Raw genomic sequence first — 16182 nt, forward strand, 5'->3', positions numbered from 1 at the left:
TCTTAAAAACAAAAAACCGGGAACTGCCACACCTGCCTTGCCATCTTCGCTGACTAAGGCATCAGTGTGACAAAAAATGCGCACGCAGAGGCTACTGGGGAGTTCCAGTGTTAAAGAAGCACTGAACTTACACCCATGTTTAGGCATAAGTGTTGAGCAGAAGCCTGGAAATTTGTGGAGACGATTGCCTCAGGTTCCCGGGAAGCTTGGGGAAAATACCTTAATGCTGGGAGTATTATTTATAATTCTTTTTTTGTTTTTCTCTTTGCTTTTTAGAATAAAGGGCCTTATAGAGTTTCCCCTTATTTTTTATAGGAAGGTATGATAGAGATATGCAGAGATGGGTAATACACAGGGGAAAGATAGTTCGATTTTATTCCCTAAGCCAGTGGGAAAGAATCAAAAGATCTAGACCACTTTGGTGTATGTTGGAACCCCAAGAAAAGGAGGAAGTCCTGAGGGATATTGCTGATGCCATCAGCAAGCATGCAGGGAGCAGGTGGTGCAGAACATAGCCACCTAATCCAAAAATAATGTGCACAACCATTGCAGAAGTGGCACAATTGCTAGAGAAGGTACAGACAGACTGGCCATGAGACCCTGTGCCCACAAGTGCCCACAAACTATGAATAGGCTTTGAGGCTGTCTGCATAGGCTGACCACAGTCTGGCACGTTGACAGGGCAATGTACCTCTTTATTCATGATGTTATGATTTTTTTGCGCAATGAATTTTGCAGAAATTTTAAGAGATTGTTAATGTTTTGACTTGGCGTAATACCAAGCCTTTCAGTTCCTGATTTGACTGTATAAATTCTTGCCTGACACTAGTAAAGTTTGAAGCAGCATCGAAACTTTTCGTGTGTTCGTGTTGTCTGTCGCTCCGAATCCGTTTCCTCTCCTGAGTATCTTCCCATTTCCTGGGTCGGTGCCGAGACCCCCATTAGGTGGTCTGAGGCAGTTACAGTTTTCATAAAGATCTTTCTTCTCTACTTGTCTATGACTCAAGTTATGTGAGAATTAAGAATAAGACAGTTATAAAGGTACGTAGCCCAGCACTGTGACAGTAACTGAACGTTACCTTGTCATCCCTCTGAGCAGCAGCAGTAGATGTTTGGAACTGCATTAGTCACTTACTTTTGAGTAATAAAAGCTCATTCTTTCTACCCTGTTTTTTTTTTATATTTATAAGTCTTTCAGCAACTAACAGCAAACAAACAATACATTAAGGTGCATCTTGCAAAAAAGACAAAGTAGAGTATAAGCAAATGAGAAGATATTCACCATTAGTCATGAAGGTAATGTAAAACAAATCTATTGTGAAGAATATTTAAGGCAGAAATACTACATGTCAGTGACAAAGTATGATACACTATTGGTGGACCACTGTAATGATACAGTTACTATAAGAAAATGCTGTGGCAGTCTCTTGAAATGTAAGCATATAATCCTGCAACTCTGCATTGAGTCATATATGAAAATCTCTGAACATGAGAGGTTAAATATTTGTGCATCATGTTTTTACAGGCATCATCCACTTTAACTGAGAAAAGGCATTCTGTATGCCCATGGATAAGCGAATGGATAAATAAATCACAGAACAAGCAGACATGCAATAACAGTCACCATTAACTAGGAAGGAAATCTGATGGTATGCCATTACACAGATTATCCTTAAGGCCATTCAACTATATATAATAAAACCATTCACAAAAGGACAAAATTGTTTTACTTTTCTAAAGCTTCTAGACTTCAAGGAGATAGAAAGGGAAATGGTGGTGCCAGAGACGAGGGAATGGAGACTTAACATTAATGGGCTCTTACTTTCCATATGGGAAAGTAAAAAGTTTTCTGGAGATGAAAGGTTGTGGTGGGCATACAATAGCATGAACATTACGAATACGTCTTAGCCATCCACTAATGAAAGTTAAGTCATTTTTCATGTCATGTATGCTTTATCACACAGTATTTTAAAAATTCAATTCTGTTCTTTTGTCACAAAGACTGAACTCTCACCCTGAGACACTGTGGCCCTTGTTAGCAATCAGACACTTCCACAACCAGTCCTAAGGGAACCAGGACAACAGGACGTGTCAGCACTAGCTTCCCAGAGGCAACTTATTTCTATTGGTGCTCCTGTTGCGTGTTCTCCTGTGCATGCACCATAACCAGATAAAAGCAGCTCTTTTCCTCTCCTCACTCCTTGCCTGCCTCAACCCAGAGGCAGTTTCTACCACACATTACTCCCCCTTTTTAATAAACCTTCCACATGAGACCTGTTTCACAGTGTGATTTTGTGAGTATTCACCATTTTGTTCCATTAGTGGTGCTGAGACTCCGATTTGTGGTCCTGGTGTCGCTAATGCACCCTGTTTCCTGAGGTAAGCCCATAGGCTGGCACCTTATCCCAGCATGCCCACCTGCTACACAGGTTCATTTTCTGGCCATCAGATCTCTAGATCTTCACATTCAACACTGTCTAATCAGTGAATTTCCTCTCTGGTCAGCATAAATGCCCCCTTAGACCTATGGGGTCAATCACTGAACTCCTTGTTGAACTCTGGTGTACTTTGAGAAGAAGGAATCCCCCCAGCCACAGTCTTCATAGCTATGGGTGGCCATTCTCACTGACACCCTCCACCATAAAACTTCTTCCCTTGAGTGAGATTTCTTTCTTCCCATGACATGACTTTTCCTTTTTCTTTGAAAAACCCCAGTATTGGGGTGCTGTGTGTTTTCCAGGTGTCTACCCCATTGGTCCCTAGTTACTATGTGATAACTTGTAACGAAGCTGGAACCATGCATATTCTGTTATTATTTTCTCAGCACCACTGATGGAACTAAGATAAGCAGTGAATTCAGACAAAATCACACAGTGCAACAGGCCTCATGTGGGAGGTTTATTTAAAGGAGAAGTAAGGTGGGTCAGAAACTGCCTCTGGGTGGAGGAAGGGAAGGACAAGGGGGAGGACGAGAGAGGCTTTTGATAGGGGCCATGGTGCATAGATGATAGATGCCTGTTTGGTGGGACCAACAGTGGACAATTCCAATAGCTATGGGGAGATAAGGAGCTTTTAGCATGGGCATAATTTGCTCCACATTTGTTACTGAGCCTCCTTTTGTTGTAAGTAGCATATGCTCTTTCCAGATAGCAGTATGGGATAGGAGGGTATGGAAGGCATAATTAGAGTTGGTGTTGAGGTGTAGAGATTGTCCCTGTGCCAATTGAAAGACATGGGTAAGAGCTATTAGTTCAGCTTGTTGATAAGTGGTGTGGGTAGGGTAGGCCTGTGCCTTGACCACCTCTATATTTGATACTATAGCATAGCCAGTTCTTTGGACTTGTTTTCCTTTTTTTTTTTTTTTTTACAGTAACTATTTTCTCCTTTTATTTAATGAACATAGAATTTAACAATAAAGAATGAATACCTAAACTGACTTTAAAACAATCCCACTATATAAACCACAGTGGTATGAATCTTTAACAGATAGGCCTAGTTAATTTCTACAAATACTGGGATTAAGGTGTGCATTAACACTTCTCCCTGGCTGTAAAGGCCTGGATTGGTCAAGGGGCTGAGAGGTATTACTTGCAGTCTGAATAGCATCACAGATGAAGACAGACATTGACAAAATCTTCCAGGATCCTTTGTCAGAAATCCTCTGCAGATGGACCTGGAATTTGAGCATCCTTTGGTCCTTGAGCAGCAGCTGCCAGGCCAACTGTAGCTTCATCTACTGCTAGGTCAGTTTGGACCTCCACTGCTCTGGATTGACCAGAGTCCTCAGCTGTAACAGGCAGATATTCTTGCTGACCAAACCTGGGACCATCACAAGCCTGGTCATGATGGAGAGAAGATTCCTGGCTGCAGTTGAGTTTGGGAATGAAATCCTCACCAAATGTGCCTGAACACATAGACTCTCTATTGGTAGAAGCAACAACAGATAAAGAATCAGGAAAATGGGTTGCCTCAGAAACAACTTCTATTTTTTTTTTTTGCAGCAGGTGTTTTTGTTCTTTGGAGTATACAGTGCATATTTTCTGATGCTTCTTTGGAGCCACAAAGCTTGTTTGTCAGTCATCATATTCATCTGACAGCACCATAGGCCCTAGAGAACCCCAGAGAGTAGATCTCAGTGAGGATCTTGAAGGTATCTGATGACTTGGATGCAATAAGAGGCTTCTCAGAGTTGGTAAACCTGGGAACATTACAGGACCTGGTTGCATTTGTATTCTTGATTTCTTGATGGACTTTGGGACTCTTGCTGACCTAAGTCCATTTTAAGGACTGAAAGACTTGATTGCATCGGACTTCCGGGGGTCACTAGGGGACTCTGACACACTTGGAAAGGCAAATTCTTTGCAGGCTCTTGAGGCATTTGGAAACTGGTTTCTATGGGTGCATTTGAAGACATTTGGAATTTTGAATGCAAGGAGGGACCTTGGGGCATATGTGGGCTCTGAACTTTTTGAAGCATGTTCCTACAGGAGAACCTAAAATCCAGAAGAAGGCTGCTGTAGTTTGCCCAATCCTCTGGATGTTTGACTTCTTTTTTTTCTTTTTTCTTTTCTTTTTTTTTTTTTTTTTTTTTTTTTTGAGACAGGGTTTCTCTGTGTAGCCCTGGCTGTCCTGGAACTCACTCTCCAACTTTTTCATCTAAAAATGAGCTGCCATCTGTGTACCAGGTATAGATAGCCTGAAGCAATGTGCCCTCTTGTATGTGTGAGAGATGGGGCAATATTTCCTCGAAGGATTTAGTTCAAGAATGAGATAGGGAATGGTCACCATTTGGTTGAAGAAGAAGATTTGGGATACTGAGAAGTGGACATGATTAGAAAAGAAGTGTGGAGTCTTCTATTAGTGCTACCTGAAGGGAAAGAACCCTGGAAGAAGGTAGAGTTTATAAGCCTTTGAAAGCTAACAACTGGGACAGGCTATGAGAGGAGAAGATAGTGATAAATAACCCACAGTTTACTTGATTTTTTTGATTCTCAAATAAGGAACTCAGCAGTTGTTAAAGCATGTGTGCGTGTTGCCCATCCCTGGATGGCTAGGTCTAATTTCTTTAATAAGTATGCTACAGGTGCAAAAGAGGGTCCCAATTCATGATCTAGGACCCTAAGAGCACATCTCTCTCTCATTTTTGGTTACATAAAGGGAGAAGGAATAAATTAGGTCTGGGAGATGTAAGGCTGTGGCATGATGGAGGGCCTGTTAGAATCTTTGAAAGGGCTTAGTAACATGGGTTCCTGGGTGGGGCCTAAGGCTGCTTCATATAAGTGGTGGGAAAGAAGAGAAAAAGAAAAAAAAAACCCCAGGAATGTAAAGCTAGTTATTCCTAGGAATGATAGAATCTTCTCTTTAGTAGAGAGGACTGCTAGAGACTGGATTAGGTTTTTCTATTTAAGATAATGGCTTTGTGGTTGGGGTAATTGTTAGTCCTGAGTACACTACCTGAGTGGTGGATAATTGAACCTTAGAAGGTGAGACTCTATAAACTTGGATGGGCAGAAAATTTATCAGAGCAGAGGTGTTAGTATTGCTAATCTCTGGAGATGGACTGCAGAGGAGAATGTTACCAATGTACTGAATAAGCTTAGATTTAGGGAGAGACAAAGAGAGTTGTTCAGAAGCCAGAGCCTGGCCAAACAGGTATGGGCTGTCCTGGAAGCCCTGAGGTAGGACAATCCAGATGAGCTGGGTAGAGAAGAGGATGTCAGGGTCAGTCCAGGTGAAAGCAAAAATGTTTTGTACTAAGTATTCAGGGGATAGAGAAGAATGTATCCTTAAAATCTAGTACTGAGAAATGAAAGGTCCCTTAGGGGACAGTGGAAAGAAATTTGTAAGGGTTAGTCATAAAAGGAATGAGAGGATCCACTGCCAGGATTAAGAAGCCAGAGATCTTGAACCAGGCAATAGGTCCTGTTGGGTTTCTCAATTTCAAGTATAAGGGTGTTAAAAGGGAAAGAAGTAGGACAAATAAAATTTTTTTAGGAGGTCAGATGTGATAGACTTATGCCTTTTGAGACTCTGGAGAGAGAGATGGAGGAGGGAGAAAGGAAAAAGAAGAGAGAGAAATGAAAAGAATAAGGAAGAGGGAGAGAGGGAGAGGGGAGAGGGGGAGGGGGAAGGAGGAGGTGGAAGGAGGATGGGAAGGGGGAGAAGGGAGGGGGAGGGAGGAAGGAGAGGCAGAGGGAGAGGGAGAGGCAGAGGCAGAGGGAGAGGGAGATGGAGAGAAGGGGGAGAGAGGGAGAGGGGGAGAGGGAAGAGGGGGGAGGGGGAGGGAGAGGGGGAGGGGAAGGACAGGGAGAGTCAGAGGGAGAGGCAGAGGGAGATGGAGAGAAGTAGAATATTGAGCTTGGGTGATATACCGGGTAGAGGCCTGAAATTGGATGACAGTGGGGTAGTGATGCCTAGCAACAGAGGAATTCTAGGTGTACCAGAATCAGGGATCTACCTAGGAGACTGGCAAAAAAAAATGACATGTTAGAGTTAGTAGGTTGGGTAGCTAGAAGAAGGAGGAGAGGGGCTACTGGTGAGCTTGAGATAAGGCAAATGGGAGAAACAAAAGAAATACAGGTTCCCATGTTGGTTCAAAGATCCCTTCCCAATAAGGGGATGGGACACATTGGCACTACCATAAAAGAATGCATGAGAGGAACACCCATAAAATGCAACTGAGTGGTGGAGTCTGGTGAAATTGGAAAGACTGTCCCCCTTCCCCAACAGTAGAGAAATGAAAAAGAGAGGTGGATCCCCAAAAACTCCATCAGTAAATGGCCCTGGTGTACAAAATATCAGGTCATCCTGATACTGTGATGACTACCTAGGGCTCCTTGTTTGTGATGGTAATGGTCAGGTGTAGGCTCAAATATTTAAAAACCTACTTTTAATAAGGGTTCTTGAATGATTTAACAACCTTCCTTTTAGCCCACCACCCACCAAAGGTAGTGGAAAGGAAAGGCAAATAGAGCAAAAGAGAGTGTATACCTGCTTAGAAATAGTTCTTTGGAGCAAATCCGATCTGTATTGTAAAGATATTATCAGTACAGCTCATACAAATCATCATCAGCATCTTGATCCACTCACAAGCACCATTCATGAATCAGTAGTGGCAGGTTGATCTAGAACAAATTGCAAGGCTCTGCCAATAGGCCCAAGTCTGTGGAAGCAGCAAGAAACCACCAGAATGCCACCAGAAGTCCTTTGTGCAGTTCTCTGTATGAAGTCACAACAAACAATGATAAATGAAAAAGGTAAGGCCTACCAATACCACACAGCATTGTCCACTGTCTGTTGGGTTATATTTATACCCTTTCTAAACATCAGATGTTCTCTCAAGCATCTGCTCTAGCAAAACATCACAAGCTCTTTTCCCAGGCTGCTTCCAGATAAACACCACATGTCTGCTTCAGCAAAAACAACTTTTCTTCCTCTTCTTCTTCTTCTTCTTCTTCTTCTTCTTCTTCTTCTTCTTCTTCTTCTTCTTCTTCTTCTTCTTCTTCTTCTTCTGTCTTCTTCTGTCTTCCTCTTCTTCTTTTCTTCTTCTTTCTTCTTCTTCTTCCTCCTCCTCCTCCTCCTCCTCCTCCTTCTGTCTTCTTCTGTCTTCTTCTTCTTCTTCTTTTCTTCCTCCTCCTCCTCCTCCTTCTTCTTCTTTTCTTTCTTTCCTTCTTCTTCTTCTTCTTCTTCTTCTTCTTCTTCTTCTTCTTCTTCTTCTTCTTCTTCTTCTTCTTCTTCTTCTTCTTTCCTTCCTCCTCCTCCTCCTCCTCCTCTTCCTCCTCCTCCTTCTTCTTCTTCTTCCTCCTTGTCCTCCTCCTCGTCCTCCTCCTCGTCCTCCTCCTCGTCCTCCTCCTCGTCCTCCTCCTCCTCCTCCTCGTCGTCCTCGTCCTCGTCCTCCTCCTCCTCCTCCTCCTCCTCCTCGTCGTCCTCGTCCTCCTCCTCCTCCTCCTCCTCCTCCTCCTCCTCCTCCTCCTCCTCCTTCTTCTTCTTCTTCTTCTTCTTCTTCTTCTTCTTCTTCTTCTTCTTTCTTAGCATTTGGGGCTGCTTGGCAAGAATCTGACATGGGCCCAGGACAAAGAAATGGGCTTCAGGCAGGAATCTGACATTAGGCTAGAACAAAGAAGTAATTTCAGGTAGGAATCTAAATATTAGACTAGGACAAGGAAGTAGGCTTCAGACATGAAAATGACTTTGGGTTAGGACAGGGAAGTAGACTCAGATATTTTGGTCATCCTGATAATCCCTTAGAAACAGTGATCACAGGAGTGTTCACTGAACTTTGTTTATTGCCTTGCTTGTTCTTTGACTATTTGTGTTCATTGCTTTGCTTGTTCCTTGAGTATTTGCATCTATTGTATTGCTAGTCCCTCAACCTAGAACTGACCTTAATAGTTGCATGTAATTAAAATGGTATAAAAGTGAAAAGGGGTAGGGGTAGGGGATAGGGTGTTTCTAGGGAGGGAAAATGGGGAAATGAGAAAAAAGGGAGAAGCCATGCCTTGAGAAGAGAGAAATCCTGCCCACGGGAAGATGGTGGGGTTCACTGAAAAGAGCCAGCATAGCCATGAAGATTGTGGCTTGGGGTTTCTCCCTCCAAAATGACACCAGAGAGGCACCCTGAGCTCAAATGATGGATCCCTCTGGTCCAAGAAGGCATTTACGCCGACTAGGAGGGAAAACTCACTAATCAGCCAGTGTTGAGTGTAGAGATCTAGATATCTGATGGCTGGAAATCAAGACTGTATAGCAGGTGATCTTGTCAGGATAGGGTCCCAGCCTGTGAGCTTATCTGATGTGGTGAGGTGCATCAGCACCTAGACCTAGAATCTGAGTGTTAGCACCACTGATGGAACTAAGCAGCTAATTTTGACAAAATCACACCCTGTAACAGGTCTCATGTGGAAGGTTTATTAAAAGTAGGACAGAGAGGGGAGCAGAGGCTGCCTCTGGGTGGAGGAAGGGAAGGAGTAGGGAGCGGAAAAGCTTAGCTTTTGATTGGGGCTGTGTCACATATGCAGGAGGACATAAAACGGGGGCCACAATGGGAATGTGTTGCCTCTGGGTGCTAGTGATGACTTGTCTTGTTGCTAGATTTCTTTCAGCTGACCATGAATGTGCCTGGTTGCTAACATTGTGTGGGGTCCTTTTGGGCTGGCTGTGGAGGTACCTGATTATTAATAGCTCTGAATTGAACAAACAAAATTGAGAGAGATAGCAGGGATCACCCTGCAGGTTGTACCTGTGGACAGCTGGAGGCAGATTCAGAGCCTCAATGGCAAGTCAGGTGACCTTATTTGTACTTGCCCTAAATTGGGTAACTTAGAGTAACAGTCCTGGCTTCACTCTCTGAGCCATTTAAATTCCTCCCCTAAGGCAGAACTCCCTGCAAAAGAAAACTACCCCTTTCTGTTCTGTAGTGGCCTCCATCTCAAATGCCTCTATCTCTAGTTTCTTTAAAGCTCACTGTCCTCTACAGCCTTTTCCACTTCATCTTTCCTGAGAAGAGATGAACTTTCTCTCTGCTGAATTTCAAAGTCTTCCTACAATAGCTAACAGGATAGTGGCCAGAATGGAAGTTGAAGCCAATGTCTGGGCTCACATCCCTACTTCAGGATGCTTGGAGTAAGAATAGTAGAGTTTTGACTCTTGTTCTGCCATGTCTCCCAGTGGAGACATGAGATAGTGGACATTGCACAGAACGGAGATGTAGAGTGAAGAGTTCCTTTTTCATATCCCATTTTATCTCCACCCAGAAATTGGGCCACAATCTTCTTGCCTCCAAATTTACACACTTCAAAAAGTCTTCATAAACATAAATAGGCATTCTCCACACAGATATATATGATGTGTACAAGAAAGTAGCATCTCAAAGCATTGCTTTACATCAGTACAGCAATTCAGGGTAGTTTATCACAGTGTAACAAACCATGTAAATATTTATAAAGTTTTATTTATAAACCATGTAAATATTTATAAATTTTTCTACAGAATTTCTCTTTTGAAATTGTATATGTCAAATTATAAAAACGCAATTATAAGAGATAACAACTAGCTAACCTTGTTAATTACAAAGAACTCACATAAAAGCTAGAAGAAAGACAAATAACCCAAGAGGAAAATATGAATTCTTGAGGTTAAGGCCTTTACAGACAATTGAATCTTTTAGTCACCTTTGAGAGAGGTCCTGCTGCAGAATGTCAGGCAGTGAGGGCAGGCAGAAGGAGCTGGAAACAACCACAAGTGTCTTGCTTCTGTGATTACAGGCTGTGTAGTGTCAGGAAAAAAAAATCTATGGTCCTACACATATCGTTTCTCCAAATCCTAGGTCTATAGATGTTTGCCACCAGGCCAAGCCTTTTAAGTGGAAACAGATGGTGCTAACTTAGGAACTCAGGGTGTACACACTGATCTATTTTTTCTAGACTCTGTCTTTGTCTAGATTCTGCTACCTTGTATTGTGCATTGACCTGTAGCACCATGTTGGTTGATATGAACTGAACTACCAATGATTTGCCTGGTGGATATTTGTATGGTTGCCTAATTAGGCGTGTTATGAGACTTATCACTTAATAGAGATTTGGTTTTGTATCTGAGGCACCAATGAACACTTTTTTTTCGTGTTTATAGAACCTCACAGGTATAATTCCTAAGACACTTGCAGTGTATGTGTCTTTGCGTGTGCTTTTGTATTTGTGTGAGTACTGTGTCTCTGTGTGTATGTTTTTGGTCTTTGCTATTTTGTGGGTTCTTCTTTTTTCCCACTTTTTAATCCCCTTCTCTGTGGTTTCACTAGATAGGAAAACAGAGTATAGAGAGTTAGAGAGACAGAGATCCTTGAATCTACTTTCTTTCCTTTTGCTTCTTTTTTGATCATAACTTCTTACAAACTACAACCAACACCCATGAAGGACCAGCAGCCACCAACACCCTCTCCAGCCCTGGCATTTACCCTTTGAAAGCTCCTGGAAATTCAAATGTCACACAATCACATAAATTATCTGACGTTGGCAAAATCATACTTCTGCTAGGCAAACCATGGTCAGCAGCTTCAGGCAGTCTGAAACAGCCCAATATCCCTCCACCTGAGTTTAAGATGAAAGCTCATTATTATAATATTTCTGGGTGTTTTTTCTAAGAACTTAAAATTTGAAAAGTCTTAATAATGTCACTGTATTTGATTTTGGTACCAATCAAGGAGCTCCAATATTCTCTGATCAAAGTGTACATACATGGCCACATCTAGGTAGATCATATACTTTGCTCTCGGATTTGAATTATGAGCATATCAAATCTATTTGCAACCTACTCAACTTATGAGAACTGCTTTGGTGATGGCCACTTGTGAACTCCTTCATGGATTCCCACAAGTGCCTCACCCTCTGTTCTGAGAGCAATCCCATACCCTTACCAGTTGCTGTTGTACTGGAATGAGGTGATCCATGTTGCATGCTACGATAGAAACTAATGAACGCGCACACACACACACACACACACACACACACACACACACACACACAAACTACATTTTAGTCAGAGACTCAGTATTCCTCTCTCTGTATAGTAGATGATTCACACTCAAGGCTGCTGAATTTTGCATTCCTGCTGAGTCCCCATCTGTGTTACACCTAGGTTAAAAGTTAACTTAGAACAAACATGTCAGCAGTGTAATGTGCTGGGCTACTTACAGTGTGCACATTCAGCTTCCCTTCTACGTGATGAAATACAGATGTGCCTCTCCAATACAGAATAAAAAGGTATTCCTTGGTATTCCCTTCAATACTATATATTATCAAAGAACTCTAATAATTCATCACTTCCTTCATGTACCTATAAAACATATATTAAAACTACACAAATGCAAGACCCATAAGAGCATGGCTAAATGCAATCTTAACAACTTTTGCACAACAATCAACATAGCACACATGTTTATTGTACACATCCACATCACTTTATAACACACACATGCACACACACACACACACACACACACATACACACTCAAAGAGAAAGTGATAGAGCAAATACTAACTTTAAAAAGTAGAATTCCTTAAAATGATATATTATCATTATTATCTCCTAAAGTGATGATATCATACCTCTGCTTGAGATATCACTTGGAGATTATTCAGTATCTATTAATGGGAGAAAGGAAGTTTGAAACTTTGACTCCTTCTTTGCAGGTAGAGGTACTAAAGGCCCAGAACTGGTTAAAGTCCATATACTTATGCATTCTTTTTTGTTTATCTTTTGTTTTATATGTATGTGTGAGTGGCTACCTGTATGTCTGTCTGTACACCATGTGGATCTCCTGGAATTGGAGTTGTAGTTGTGATTTATCATGTAGGCTCCAGGAATTAATTGAACTTGTGTCTTCTGGAAGAGGAACACATACTCTTAACCACTGTGTTATTTCTCTATCAGTTACAGTCTTGAGGAAACATAAACACTTGCTATGAGATAGGCTGAGTGACTTTCAAGCATATGCCTTAAAAGTGAAAACAGGTCTCTAATCAGAATGGACATTAATATATAAATATTTGTAACGTCAATTCTATGGACTTCTGATGTTTTGAAAACCAACTATCCATGTAAGGTAACCTGGACTGTTATCTGTTAACTCCTCTCAGCTATTTCTAAATAAAATATGGGAAACCTCCTAACAATAAACTCAAAGCCATGAATTCATTTCTCCCAATTTTTCACTCCACCTACCTCTTCTACTGCCCAATCACCTGGCTCCACTGCAAATAAAATGTAGCAATAAAATATTCTGTTACAGGGATGGATGACAAATAACATCAGGTTGTTTGAAAAGGTCTCAAGGAAACTTATTATTTCATATGTATCTAAAATTATAAGTATATAAGTGTATGAAGCATACAAGTGTATGAAGATGCTTAAATGAAATTATGGCATTAGGGTTGGTTGTGTCCCACAAGAACCACAGACTAAGAAAAACTTAGTCCCAATACCAGGGACAAGGAATATCCTTTAGAAGAGTTCATCAGGTAGTCATCCTTAAACAACGTAGTAACTCCTGAAACAATGTAGACTCTATAGTTGGCCTCAGTTGCCTGTCAGTGAAGGTATGTCCCTATTGTTGAAAATACCACACACTTAGGACAGAGGTGTTAGTTGATACAAGCTGGGCATAATCTGAAATATTCTTACTGCAGTCTATCTTCCATGGTACCAGATAATACTATGTGAGCTGCCAAGGAAGGGAAGCAATTTATAGTACTACCCACCTATGGCACACATGGACCACAAAAATGACCAGCATGATACGATATCCATAAAGGGATTATACAGGGATTGACACACGTTGGTGATTCAAGACAATGAAAGCCGTGCTTGGTATTAGAAGTACAGCCAACTTTGTAGGTGTTGTGTGACAAGACTTTTCCTCAGGAGATGCTACATAGATGTCAACTCATAACCAGGAGAGGGAGCCTAAGAGAGACCAAAGAATAGATGCCACCAAAGTCCAATTTGGTGAACTAATGTTTTATTGGGGTTATTCATAGGATTATGTATGGTAATACATACTTACAAGAAAAGACATGACTCAAAGACAGCTGCATCACGAAAACTCATCCCAGCATGTGTATTAGCTGTGAACCTAAAGCACAGTACAAAGCCTATAGGAATTCAACAGTTTGAAGAATGTTCTTTTCAAGTGACTCAGTGAGTCTCTTCTTCTTCTTCTTCTTCTTCTTCTTCTTCTTCTTCTTCTTCTTCTTCTTCTTCTTCTTCTTCTTCTTCTTCTTCTTCTTCTTCTTCTTCTTCTCCTTCTCCTTCTCCTTCTCCTTCTCCTTCTCCTTCTCCTTCTCCTTCTCCTTCTCCTTCTCCTTCTCCTTCTCCTTCTCCTTCTCCTTCTCCTTCTCCTTCTCCTTCTCCTTCTCCTTCTCCTTCTCCTTCTCCTTCTCCTTCTCCTTCTCCTTCTCCTTCTCCTCCTCCTCCTCCTCCTCCTCCTCCTCCTCCTCCTCCTCCTCCTCCTCCTCCTCCTCCTCCTCCTTCTCCTCCTCCTCCTCCTCCTCCTTCTCCTCCTCCTCCTTCTCCTCCTCCTGCTCTCACTGCTCCTCCTCTTTCTTTCTTTCTTTCTTTCTTTCTTTCTTTCTTTCTTTTTCTCTTTTTTTTCTTTCTTTTTTCTCTTTCTTCTCTCCTCCTCCTCCAGGATTGTTTCAGCTAACCTGTTTTTGTTTGTTTGTTTGTTTGTTTCAATATGAATTCCAAGATTTCGTTGAAGAATTGTTTTGGAATTTTGGAGAAGATTTCATTGAACCTACAGAGTGCTTTTGGTAAGATGTTTTGTTTTATGACATTAGTCCTACTAATCCACAAGCATGGAATACATGAGACAGAGACTACAAGACTTATTTTATAAGCTTCACAGCACAATATCTGAGTAGTTATTAATCTATTCTAATCCTCTGAGCTAATCTGGCTACCTCCCAGGGAATATCCTTGAGATTCTTACATTTTAGTATTGATTTGGCTCTCTCTGCTCCAGGTGTTTTTCCAGGTGTTTCTTGGACTCTCTCTCTGTGTTGTGTATCTATCTTTCTTTATCCCTTTCTCTATTTTTCTCTATCTCTTCTCTCTACTCCTCTCTGCTCATTGGAATCAGAAGTCCATCCCTATCCTCTCTCCTGTTCAGCCATTGGCTGATCAACTTTCATTGAAAAATCAGAGAATAAATGGGGAAAAATTAGAGTAAGCATTACAATGCCATGTCCAGATTGCAAGAAGTTATTAAAGCAGAGAAATCAGCATTTGAATAGCACAAGGATAATCTTTACACAATGCACAAAAACACTATGCCTACAACCATCTGACCATCAAGTATTAAATATGGATATCAATAACAGATATATCAAAAATTACACAATCTCATGAAAGCTGAACAAATCACTGCTGAATAAAATCTGGTTCAAAACAAACCAAGAAGGAAGTTAAAAACCTTTAGAACGTATTGAAAATGAAAACATGACATACCAAATCTATGGGGCATAGTGAAAGTATATTTAAAAGGAAAGTTCTTAGGACTAGCTAAATGGTACAGTTTAAATTCATTATGTACAGGATGTCCAAACTACACCTAAATGAAGTTTTTATAAAAGGAAAAAATAAGTAGTGAAAATGTAGTAGAACACACTTCCAGCTTTTAGGAAGTGGAAGCATAGGAGTTCAAGGCCAGGCTAAGCTACATAGCCTCAGCTAAATGATCTTTGTTCAAAAAAGGAAAAGACAGAAATACCAATACCTTCAGATGAAGGCTGAAGGACAGTGTAGCAGGAGAGAACAGTCACAGAGTTTCCAAGGTGTGGGTAAGGAAATGTTTACTGAAGGGGTGGGGTATTGTTTCTAGTGCAGGAGTTTCCTCTTTATTCTGTATATCAGAATGGGGAAACTACAGCTCACTATCTCTATTTATAAGTAATGCTTTATTTGAGTACAACCATGCTCTATTACTTAGTGTGATATGGCTGCTTTCACGGTAAATGGAGAACTGAGTAGTTGCAAAGTTACAACATGATCAGTAAATCATAGCATATTTATCATATGATCCTGCCCAAGATGGATGTCTGGTCTTTACTGCTAAGTTTACAGTTTACCACAAAGACCATGTGCTAGTAACAATCATCTCACATTCATGTGTGAATGCTATTTAGAAGGGTCTTTGAAATGCAAATGGGATTGCGTGAGAATATATAAAGCAACAACTAAAATGTTTCCTCTTCTCACTGTGTGATGCCTCTGCCTCAGAGAGCATGAGGTCCTCTATTTTTAATTTCTTCATAAATTATCCAGTCTAGGCTATTTTGTAATGGGAAGAGAAAACAAACTAAGACCTGCTATGTACAGGGTGCCACCACTGAAGGTTTTCAGAATAAATCAGCCAGTAAGTACATCTGAATGGACAAAGGGAGCACATTGACCTATTCCACATTCTTTTATCTTGCCTGTCTCCAGAACTCCACCTGTCTTTTAGAGAAACAGGAGATAGGGGCTATCTTTGTTCAGGACTCCACACAACTCAGGAGTTTTGAGCCATTTGTCTTAAGATTTTGAGAGCAGTAACAAAATATACAGGTGCCAAGTTTTCAAAAATCATGTTTTTTAAACATTTATTTCTTTGCACACGCCTCCATGTCTGATACAGTTCCTAGAGAGCAA

General features: G+C 41.2%; 1 pseudogene; it reads right to left on the reverse strand.

The window, feature by feature from the left end:
• Positions 1-3605: 3605 nt before the first annotated feature.
• LOC117722286 (oocyte-specific homeobox protein 5-like) lies at positions 3606-4450 on the reverse strand (annotated as a pseudogene).
• Positions 4451-16182: the final 11732 nt, after the last annotated feature.

The sequence above is a fragment of the Arvicanthis niloticus genome, chromosome 17 (assembly GCF_011762505.2).
Source record: "Arvicanthis niloticus isolate mArvNil1 chromosome 17, mArvNil1.pat.X, whole genome shotgun sequence".
NCBI classification, from domain to species: Eukaryota; Metazoa; Chordata; class Mammalia; order Rodentia; family Muridae; genus Arvicanthis; species Arvicanthis niloticus.